This window comes from Protopterus annectens, chromosome 2.part0, assembly GCF_019279795.1.
Source record: "Protopterus annectens isolate FY-2018-M chromosome 2.part0, PAN1.0, whole genome shotgun sequence".
Taxonomy (NCBI): Eukaryota; Metazoa; Chordata; order Ceratodontiformes; family Protopteridae; genus Protopterus; species Protopterus annectens.
In genome coordinates, this window is record NC_056728.1 from 1,530,074,817 (window position 1) to 1,530,086,988 (window position 12,172).

Genomic DNA, 12,172 nt, shown 5'->3' on the forward strand with positions numbered 1-12,172 from the left:
AAGTGCAAAACAGCCCTGCTCTTTGGCTCACTCCTACCACCAAGAAATTAATGAGAAATAGAGATAAAGCCTGGAAGGCATGTCTCAATAACAAAACAGAAAACAATCTTCAACAATTTAAAAACATATGAAATGAAGCCAAATGCCAGATCAAACTTAACAAAAAACATTGTTACTTTAACTTGCAGAATACATGCTACAAAAATTCTAGCCAGTTCTGGGCTAATCAAAAATACTACCCTGGCTCAACTGTACAACCAAACCCTAACCTCCACTGTATGCCTGAAGAAACAACCAAAAATTTCAATGATTAAATACCATGCAGGAACAGGATGGGTACAAAAACAAAGAACAGCCACACTGGAGTAATATCCAAAATGTTTATTAGTCCACAGAACAAAAGTTGATTAAGCACTTTCGTATATGTACTTCATCAGAATCACAAAACAGATGACATCCAGCACTCTTAAATACCCCACCCTTAATGCCTTATCCAATGAGATTGGTAAGTACATTGTCTCATGCTTTAACTGCTAAAACAGAAAAATAGGTAGAGATATAAAGATATAAAAATATATATAAATATGAATATATATAACCTAACCTCAACCTGTACATTCTAACCCAATTGGTTCATGAACTCAATGCCAAGGTAAACAGCATCCAGCAACAATATAGCTGTGGGACTTCTTTGGAGAAAGAGTTTCTGCAAACCCCTGCCTGCTTATTAACTGCCGGCCAAAGGGCCAATACAACTGGCAGTCCCCATGACAATGGGTCGAGTGATGTTTTATCGGCTGTGAATGACTTTAAACAGTGGCTAAACTGGACTGTGACATTTGAGATTGCTGGGGATAACATGCAGCCTTTATCTTTCAAAAATGCCCAACCTTCATTTGAGAGAAGCATTTTCAGGTGGAAGAAGTTGCAACTTGAAAATGCATATCTTTCTGCGAGCATAAAAGCTAGAGGAATTCCCAAAGGGGATAAATTTGGTACCCCATTTCACGATGAACTCCTCCAGTTATTTGATCATCATGGGTGCGAACTGCTTGAGTGCTTAATTAAGCATAATCAAAAGGAAATCAAGGGCTTAATCCACGAGTCCGAAAAGTTGGATCAAGCCCTACATAAAGATCTCTTATTTCCTCATTTTAAAAATGAACATGTTGCTATATTTAATAAAGTGTACAGTGAACTTAATAAAATAAAAAACACCAAAGTTAAAAAGTTTGAATGCGACCGCATTTCCTATGTGGAAGGGAAGGCGTACCCAAAACCAACAACGACCAATCGGAATGGAGAAAGCGATGATGTCTTTCAAGGGGAGGATTCCAGGAGGTTTGAAAACCAAGTACAATGAGAAACTGAGCCCTCTTTAGGGGGAAACCATTATAGGGAGCCACAAGGGTCCAAACAGATACGGAATCAAAGGAACTACAATCAGTGAGTTTACCAGCAAGCCTGGGGACACCAGCAAGGGAATCCCCACCACATGAGGTGGCCATACAATTGGAATTAGACTTGGAAGGGTTGGAGAATGTTATGCCTGCTTTTACAGTCTTGGTGAGTGCTGATATGGGTGAATTGGAGTCCCAGGATCTTCTGTTTTCTAGTAGTTCACCATTCTCCAATTTATTTAACAATTTGACTTGCAGTTTATTGTGTTGGGGCTCTGAAGATGAACCACTGTTGGTGGAAGGTGGCCTGGATTTGGAGAACAAAGAAAATAATGTTTTAAGGACTATAAGTAACAGAACAGTTGACTTTGTACTAAACAATTACAGTGATGTTTGTTGAAATACAGAACATGCTGAATTGTTGAGTAGGGGGAACTTTTTGTCCCTTCAGCTAATTTTAGGATTGATAGCCTTTTGATTGATTTAAAATTTTTTCTTAGAAAACTTAATTTTAAGATTTTATTCCAGGTAGGGGGTGATGATGTGAGAGATGTGATAAGGAGAAGTAGCATTTTCAAACCACCTTTACCCCTTCCATTGATTATTTTTGAAAATACTGGTGGAATTTGAGTTTAGGGGTCTTGTGGGGAAGAGATCCTGTGGTGATGCATGTGGGAATTTGAATGCCACGGAATCATGTTTATTGAAACAACTTTCCAGTAACACGCAACTTAGGGTCATGAAACCCGATAAAGGTGGTGGGGTGGTTATTATGAATAAGGTAGAATATATATCAAAAATGTCTTGCCATGTGAATAACAGTGACATGTATGAAGATACATATATTAACATCATCAATTTGGCTTATAAAAGCATTGACGTTTACCTTCAACATATGCTGGATGAAGGGGAAATTACACCTAACATTTTTGATTATTTTCAAGTTAAGTACCCAGTGGTACCATGTATCTTTGGTATTCCAAAGATACACAAAATACCACTGATCCACCAATGAGGCCTATAGTCAATGCAAGGAAGTCTAAAACCCACCCCCTTGGCAAGTATGTGGATACCATTTTAAAGGACTGCCTAGGGTCTTTTGACCACATTTGCAAGGGCTCCTTAGATTTTTTTTTTTTATGAAAATGAAAAATGTTGAATATAATGAACAAAGTATTTTTGTAATGATTGATGTGGTTGAACTGTTTAACACTATCCCACATGATGTGGGGTTAGAATGGTTTCATGATTTTCTGTGTGAATGCACCTGTTTAGATAATAATACTGTTAATGTTCTTGTTCTGTGCATGGAGTTGGTACTAAAATATAATTTTGTTTACTTGGAAGGTCAGTACTATAGACAAAGAAAGGGGGTAGCAATGGGGGTTTCATGTGCTCCCATTTTTGCAAACATTGTATTGCTTCAATGGGAGAGACACATCCTATTCCCACACTTTGAAAGAAGACCTTAGAGCTTATATCTCCAATTTTTGGATGATATTTTTATTGTGTGGGATAGGGATGTTAGCTAAACTGAGGGGTTCATGGGGTTTAAAAATACCTCTACCCCTTTTTTGAGTTTCACATATCAATATGACCCCTTTAATATGAATTGTCTAGATGTTATCTTGTCTAAGGGCTCACTGAACAAGAGATGGGTTAGTACTATTTACCGCAAACCAACTTATAGTAACAGTATATTACATTTTGAAAGCAACCGACCCCAACATCAAAAATTTGGCATTATTAAGGGGCAATATATACAACTGACCTGTATGGTATCAAACTGGGAAACCTTTATTAAAGAATGTGAGAAAATGGGACACATGTTTTCTAGTAGAGGTTACCCTGTAGAGATGGTTTTCCAGGTGTGCATGGATATTAAAATCAAAAGGGAAACAGGAGAGATCATTCCCCTTATTTGTTCCCATGAGCTTTTAGGGAGCAATTTGTTTAGGAGAAGTGATACAAATAAAGGGCAGGATTTACAAGGAGCTTTTATCACTCAATATTGAGATGAAGCTGCCCACGTTAGAAATAGAATTTATAAATGTCGGCATATTTTTTCCAATTTTAAGGAAATGAGCACGGTGACAAATAATGAACCCCAGGTTACTTTTAGGAGAGGAAAACTTTGAAGAACCATTTAGAGCAGGGCACTTTTGATTTTGTGTTGGAATATACCAGTAAAATATGGGGAACATATAAATGTGACAATTGTGCCCAATGCAAAATGGTTTTGGAAGGAGACTGTATTAGTGAGCCATTTTACAATTTTTTTCAAGGATTCACAGTAACTGCAATTCAGTGGGGGTTATTTATGTGGCCAAGTGATCAAAATGTCAGTGTTTCTATGTGGGAAAAACTAAGAGAAAATTTAAGGAATAAATGTATGAGCATGGTTTGGATATCAGTAAGTGAGATACAGAAAATGCGTTGGCCAAGCATATTGGGGAGTATAATGATCATAGTTTTAGCTTCTTTGTTTTGGAACGTGTACAGAGAGACCTTAGGGGGGACCTTGGGAAGACCTCTTGGAAACCAAGGAGCTTAGGTGGATTTTAAGGCTTTTTTTTACTCAGAATTTTTTTTTTTTATTTTGATTATTAGTCAACAATAATAAATACTTTTACAGTATAGAATCATAGTAACTATGGTGTTAAACTATGTATATATTTACATACAACCTGACATGAATAAATTAATGATAGCAAATTTAACAAAATAAATATATTTAACTTAAGAATGATTTCTTTAAGAAGAGATTAGATCCATTTGTAGAGTATCAACCAATGACAAAACTTTTCTCCAAGGAATATTAGTTAATGGCATTGGAAATAATCTTAATTATTTGGTTTTAACTTCTATCACCACCGTCTTCTTTAATAAGCATAGAAATTCTTCTTTTCCAGATACTATGGTAGACTTCCACCTCTTTGTTATGCATTTCCTAGCTATAGCTAGTATTGTCCATAAAACATATAGATTAGTTCTTTTTTGATAAACCTCTTCAGATATATTCAATAAAATTAAAGCTTGGGTCAAGACAAATTTATCTGTGTAAATAGCCTGTAAGAAGTTATTAATATTTTCCCAAAAGGGTTTAATTTTTTTTACATTCATAAAAAATATGAGACCAGTCAGCTTTAACAATCTGTTGACATCTCCAGCATACTCCATTACAAGCAGAATTGAATTTTGAAATTTTATCAGGAGTCAAGAAGGATCTGTGTAGGAATTTCCAGGTAAATATTCTCCAATACTGAGAACTGGAGGTTAATTTTACTGAAAGTAGTATATTTGACTTATTTTCTGTGGTTAATTGAATCACATATCCTCTAGTAATAAATTGCCAGTATGTTGTTTTAGGTTCTGTTTTGTAGTTTGTTATTAACGTGTATAAGTAAGAAGTTCCATTCTTCATATTTTCATTATTATAAATAATTTCAAACAATCTACTTATAAACTTAGGTGAAGATGAGTATGACAAATTATTTAAAACTCTACATAAATCCTTTGAGAATGTCAGTGTATTCTGAAGCATTAACCTCCAGTTCTCAGTATTGGAGAATATTTACCTGGAAATTCCTACATAGATCCTACTTTGAGGGAAAAATTGCACAGGACACTAAGGATAATCACAAGGCTTTCTTCAGTTATGTTAGGAACCTGGGTGGGAATTCCCAGATATGCTCAGAATTAGTCCAAAATGACAAAAATACACCAAACCCACAGACATTGCCAACATCCTAGCTGACAGGTTCAGCGCAAACTTCTCCCCTCCACCAAAAGGGCAAATATCTATCCCAGCAGAGTGCTGCCCCCCTGACATCTCAGATGCTCAGGTAAGAGCCGCCCTCTCCAAAGCAAAAAAAACACAGCATCAATGGGACCAGACGGTGTCCTGGGCTGCATCCTACATGAACTCCAAGAAGAGCTAAACCCAAAAACTACTGTTCAATCTCAGCCTTACCACAGGATATGTACCCAAAGAGTGGCGTACAGCAACAGTGGTCCCTCTCCACAAAGGTGGTGCCTCAACGGATCCTGGAAACTATCGCCCCATAAGCCTGACTAGCTTGGTCTGCAAAGCTATGGAAAGGATCATCATGGACCTCATAAAAAAAAGATATTGGGGATCTACAGACACTGGATCCTACCCAGTGTGGCTTTGTTAAGGAGAGATCCTGCCTCTTACACCTGGTCGATTTCTTTGAAACAGTCACCAAGGCCATTGATGAGGGGAAGGTGGTCCACACAGCCTACTTGGACCTCGCAAAAGCCTTCGATACAATACCCCACTCGGGCATTATAGATAAGCTCACCAGCTTAAATATAAACCCCTATGTCACTAGATGGGTTGCAAACTGGCTCAAGGACAGAACCCACATGGTTAGAATTGCTGGAGCCATGTCAGACTCCAAACCAGTTACAAGTGGCATCCCACAAGGCTCAGTCTTGGGACCTCTCCTGTTCGGTATATATTTCTCGGAGGTACAGGCCAAAACGGAAGGACTGTGGCTGACCAAATTCGCAGATGACTGCAAACTGGGCGCTATAATTGACTCTCCAGCTGACACAAGCATCCTCCAAAAGGGCCTCATAGAAACAGACAACTGTTGCCAGAGCTATGGCCTCAAGCTAAACGCCAAAAAGTGTATAGTCATCCCCTTTGGCAAAAACAAAGTGCCCACAAATTACCACATAGGTGGTAATCCATTAAGCACAGAAGAAGTAATTAGGGACCTGGGGACCCAAGTTGATAGCAATCTCTCATTTGACAACCACGTGGCCAAAGTGGTTAGAAAAACATTTTATATAGTCCACCTAATCATGAAGGGATTCACATCTAGATCAGGGGAGGTCATCGTGCCTCTCTACTCATCCTTCATCAGGCCCATAATTGAGTACAATGTCCCTTTTGGGATGTACCTTACCAGACAACTGCAGCAACTGGAAAGACCCCAAAAGTACCTCACCAAGAGGATCAAAGGGCTCAAACAGATGCCATATGCTGCCCGGTTAAAGAAACTCCAGCTCTACTCAGTGGCATACCGCCTGCTCAGAGGCGATCTGGGCCTGAAGTATAAAGCCATGTCCAACATGGAATTAATGGACATATTGCACCTCAGAAAATCCAAATCCCATCGAGCTATGCACTCGAGAGACTTGAACCTCAGCACTGGAATAAATAGGACATGCTGGAGTGACAGATTCATAACCCAGAGGCTCCCTTCACTCTAGAATAAAATCCCAGTCCAGGTTAGGCAGAGTCCCTCATTGACTCTCTTCAAGAGGAATCTTGATGAGTGGATGGGGGATCGTAGGTTTACCCCGAGTATCACTTCTGTGTCACTGTTAGACAGAGGCACAGTATACTAACCTCAAAAAAGGGCATAGCAAAATTAATTTAAAATGGGTGGTGAAAGCCAAACACACTCTGGCTAGGCTTATAAATGCCCTAGGGCAGATAGCCTAGTATGAACCTATGAATTAGAGTTTAATTCATAAGTTGACATCATATATTGTATATCCAGAACGTTTTGATTTTTTATACAACGGAGCCAACAAATTAGTTTTTTTCTGTTCCCATTGCATAAATACTTCTTTATGAATTCTATCCGGAAAACTTTTTGTAATGCTGAAGGGGATTAATGTTGGAAACCAGATCTTTAATTCCATGTACATATTTATAAACTTTCTAAAATTATCGTATAAATGATTTATTACAAATGTCTTTGTTGGTTTAGATATATTGTATTGTAGATTTATACACAATGAATACCATAGTATATTATTCGTATCTATAATAGTAATATTTTTAGTAAGTTTATTTTCATTTAATAGAATCATTGTATGTAATTTTTTCCAGTTGGATGTGTAATTAGGGTTAATCCATTCAATCACAGTTTTGAGTAATGTAGCATTTATATATGATTCAATGTCTGGGAAATTTATTCCTCCCTGATCCCACTGTCTTATATGATGCGCATAAGCAATTCTGTTTCTTTTAGGGTACCATAAGAATCTTAGCAGTGTTGATGTTATTTTCTTAAGATAAGATCTCTCTGGAATTAACAAAATAGCTTGGACTATATATAAAATTTTAGGGACAAGAACCATTTTAATCAATTGAAGTCTATTTTCAAAGACTAGAAACATATTATTATATTTATTCACTAGAGAGTCTATTATGTCAATAATCCTTTTATAATTATTCTGTATTATATCTTGTATATTATCATATAGATTTATCCCTAGGTATTTTATTTTTGTAGCTTGCATTCCTATGATACTATTCTTATCTACTTGTATGTCCTTTTTTATTTAATAATAGATATTTAGACTTTTGATTATTACAGCAAAGACCTGAAATCTTATAAAATTTGTCTAATAGAATATCTAGTTCATCTAAGGCCTCTTTTGAGTTTAATAGAGTGAGAGGCACATCATCAGCAAAGAGCATGACCTTAGAGTTATATTGGTCAAATATATTTAGTCCTTTTATCTTTGGATTGTTTCGTATTAGCATAGCCAATAGTTCGATAGCCAGTGCAAATAAAATGGGTGACATTGGGCATCTCTGTTTAGTACCTTTCATATTTGTATAGGTTCTGAAGTCTATGAAATATAAAGGGTCCTAATTTGACATAGGCTAAATTATTTTCGTATACTTTTTTAATAAATGTGATAAAGGAAAGCGGGAATTCATAAGCTTCAAGAATTTTAATTAGATAGTTCCAATTTAAGGAATCAAATGCTTTTTCAATATCCAGTCCTATTATCAAGGCTTCTATATTTTCTTTATTTAGATAATCTATTAAAGTCAATATTCTTTTAATGTTATCATGTGTATGTCAATTCTGAATAAATCTAGTCTGGTCATTGTTAAGGATTTCATTTAATTGATTTTTTATTCTATTTACTAAAATGAGCATAAAAATTATAATCATTATTTAGTAGTGAAATTGGCCTATATGAGCTGCAAAGGCTAGCATCCTTGTTTTCCTTTAAAATGGGTATAATTAGAGAGTATTTCCATGAAGGGAGAATACTTGCATGGGTTTGAATCTCAATTAATGTCTTATGTAGCAAGGTGATTATATTTTTGGGAAATAATTTGTAAATTTCTGAAATTAAACCATCCATTCCAGGAGATTTACCAGATTTACTATCTTTGATTTTATCTGTGACTTCTTTGAGTGTAATGGGTTTTTGTAAATATTTTTGTAAACTATCAGGTATTGATTTAATATTAGAAATCACATTCCTAACAGGGAATGGTCAATTGAATTATATGTATCTTTATAATGATTACTGTAATAAGATTTGAAGTTGTCTAATATATCTCCTATTTCCAAGACCTTCTTATATTTTTCTTTGTGTAGAATATTAACAATAGAATTGGATTTGGATTGCATTTTGACTTTAACAGATAAGTTATGCAGGTGTTTCGGAGAAGTAGCATAAGTGTTTATTTTTAACCTTCCTATGGCTAAATTAGTTTTATTACTTAAAATATCAGTATATATTTTATTTAGTTCTTCTATTTCCTTCTTGTTCTCAATTGTATTAGAGTGATTTTTTTGATTTATATAATGTAAGTTTCCTTTGTAATTTTTGTAGTTCAGATTCCCATTCTTTGCGTTTATTTTTATAACAGGCAATCACTTTTCCATAAATATAAGCTTTTAATGAATCCCATACCAGTACTATATTTACTTCCGAATTATAGTTTATGTCTAGATAGAAATTTAGTTCTTTCACTAACCATTGTTTAAATTCTTTAATTTTTGTAGTGTATGAAGGTATTCTAGAAAGGAATGTTAGTGGTTTAAAATCTACTTGTACTTTAAGAACTAGTGAATTGTGATCTGATAAAGGGCATGGGATTATTGAAGAGGAAGTAATTTTGGATTGAAGATCTTGTGATATAAAACGTTTGTCTATTCTGGTTCGAGTATCAAACCTATAATCTTGATGAGAGAATGTTAAGGAGTTATTATCAATTCAGTCCATTTTTTTAGTATTTTTGCAGTAGTTGTTAAACGTGGAGATTTTTTGTTGGTAGTTTGAGAAATGTCAGTTAGACAATTAAAATCCCCTCCTATTACTAGATTCCCTCTGGAAATGTTTATGATTTGTTCTAGATGTTTTTTAACTGTTCCTGTCCCAATACCAGGAAACCAGTATAAGTTAGCTAATGTCCATAACCTATTATTCAACTTCAGTATGACTATAGCTATAAGCCCTTTGTTATCAATATATTTATGTACTATTTCAGGGTTTAGGGAATTATTCCTCCATAAGATTATTACTCCCCTTTGCTTAGATTTAATTTTAGAGCATGTCAAGGTCCTATAATCACTTAGATTCCAACTAAAATTACCATTAATTTTGAAATGAGTTTCCTGTAAGAAGATTAATTGGGGTTGATTTATCTCTAAATATCTTAGTAAGTTAGATTGTTTATTTGGATTATTTAATCCATTTATGTTTAAAGATAGTAATGTGATATCCATGCCAAGTTATGTTAAAGAAGTATTTAAAATGTCAATATATTTTCCTGAAATCATCTCCTCTACATATAATAAAAATAAAAATATTAGTTTGTAAATATCCTTCTATCTCTGTGTAAGATGTTAACTTTAAAATAATCAAATAGAATTAAGTCAGGCTTGGTGAAAATAATTAAAAGCATAAAATTTAAAGATAAAAATAACATTAAACACATTAAAACTTGCCCACCATGGAATGAAATACATTCCTAGTCCATCAGATAGGTACATCTGGTGAACTATCCCACTAACTTCCTTTTGTCATTCATTAGAGCTCCAAATATACAATTTTAAATAGTATAGGAGTCTATTAAAATATTTTATAAGATTTATCATTCAGCAACAGAAGTAAATGTTTATATATATCAATATATACACACATATACATACACACATACCAATATATATATATATATATATATATATATATATATATATATATATATATATATATATATACATACATACACATACATACATAATTAGTAACTAATCAAATAAACATAACGTCTGCGATAATGAAAATTCAATTTTCTGAACTTGCTCAAAGCACAAATTTCCAAGATATAAAGTAAATACTTCATTTCAACTCATTAGTTATTTAACACTTTGGTTAGACAAACTTGTGACATGTAATAGCTATTACTGATGATTATCATATTCTAAATCAAACAGACAAACAATATGAATATTATTCTATATATTAAAAGGACTGATCAAATAATCCATATCAAAATGTTTAAATCTTGCTCTTATGTCAGCTGATATTAAAGTTGTGTGTAAAGTTTCCCTAGAGATGTATATGTATATGTATTCACACATTAATATAACAGAACACTTTTATATACACGAGTTTCATGTGTTTCTAGACTAGATACTTAGATTTAATATTTACTTCTACTGAAATGCTTCAAACATACTTTGTTAAGTTCCTGTACCTAAATAAATGTAAAATCATGAAAAGCTGTTCGGCCCGTTTTAGTTACTGTAAGCGATCAGGCTTCTTAAAGAATACACATATTGGTGACCAATCACATCAACTCTCGTACGTTGCTATAGCTACAATAAATATTCAATAGCTAAATATGTACATAACTGAATATATAGCTCTTGAGAGCTAGAGATTTTAAAAGCTTCTTTTTAACTTCTTGTGAGTGATTTTCCCCGCTCAAACTGCTTCCTGAGTGAAAAAATCTATGTTTTAAAAAATTATCTCATTCCCTATCAGCACGAAGAGCGCTTTCTGAGAATTTCCACATCAGGCACTACACACACTGCCTCACTCAGAAATTAACCAACAGTCACCTTAAGCATCTGGTTCCATTCAAACAGTGAAACTAATGCCAAAACACAATCACCTCTCTTTCACCTCGCCAAACACGGACATCTCTCAGATTTCACAGCAATGTTTACTCGTCAATAAAAAATAAATTAAAAAAAACCTTTAGTACACCTTGCAGACTACATTTTGCTGAATGCTAGACTCACCCATCCAATAATCCTCCAGGGGACTTCATCCATAGCCTGCAGCATATCGTGTTAACCCAAAGGAATATAAAATATCAATCATACAAGCCAAACCGGAGATCCCCAGTTGACGGACAAACACCAACATACTAGCTTGTCACTTCACTCCAATGCAGCCAGGGACAAGAACGAACTCCCCTCCACAACATAAACACTCGCACTTCACTCAAGTTGGACAGAGAGTCCTCCGCTATATTCCAGCGAGACAACAACATCTATATGGCAGTTTGTTTCCACTCTAGAGCAGAAAGCCTTTGAACAACCAGATACCCAGCAGCAATAACTCTCAAAGGACATTACAACCTCTATACACCTTTACATCACCGCTAAGGGAAATCTCACCCAGTGTCTAGTTCACAACAAAGCGATGGGAAAATCTATCAATCATTAATAGTAATTAGGTTAAATATACTCTATAACAAAATAAGCATGGAATAATAAATCAATTACCACATAACTATGAAATAATACTTTGCAAGGGAAGTTCTATTAGACTAAAAACTAACTATAGGTATACTTATAACTACAAGTATTTATAGAGAGAAAGGAAATCTAAATAAATAGATAAATAGGGTAACTATCTATATATAAAAATAGATAATGAGGCGTAAAGCAAGGTGAGAGGGATGTCAATATTAGAAATAGATTGTTTAGTTAAAATATAACTTAGATTTATGAATTTTATAT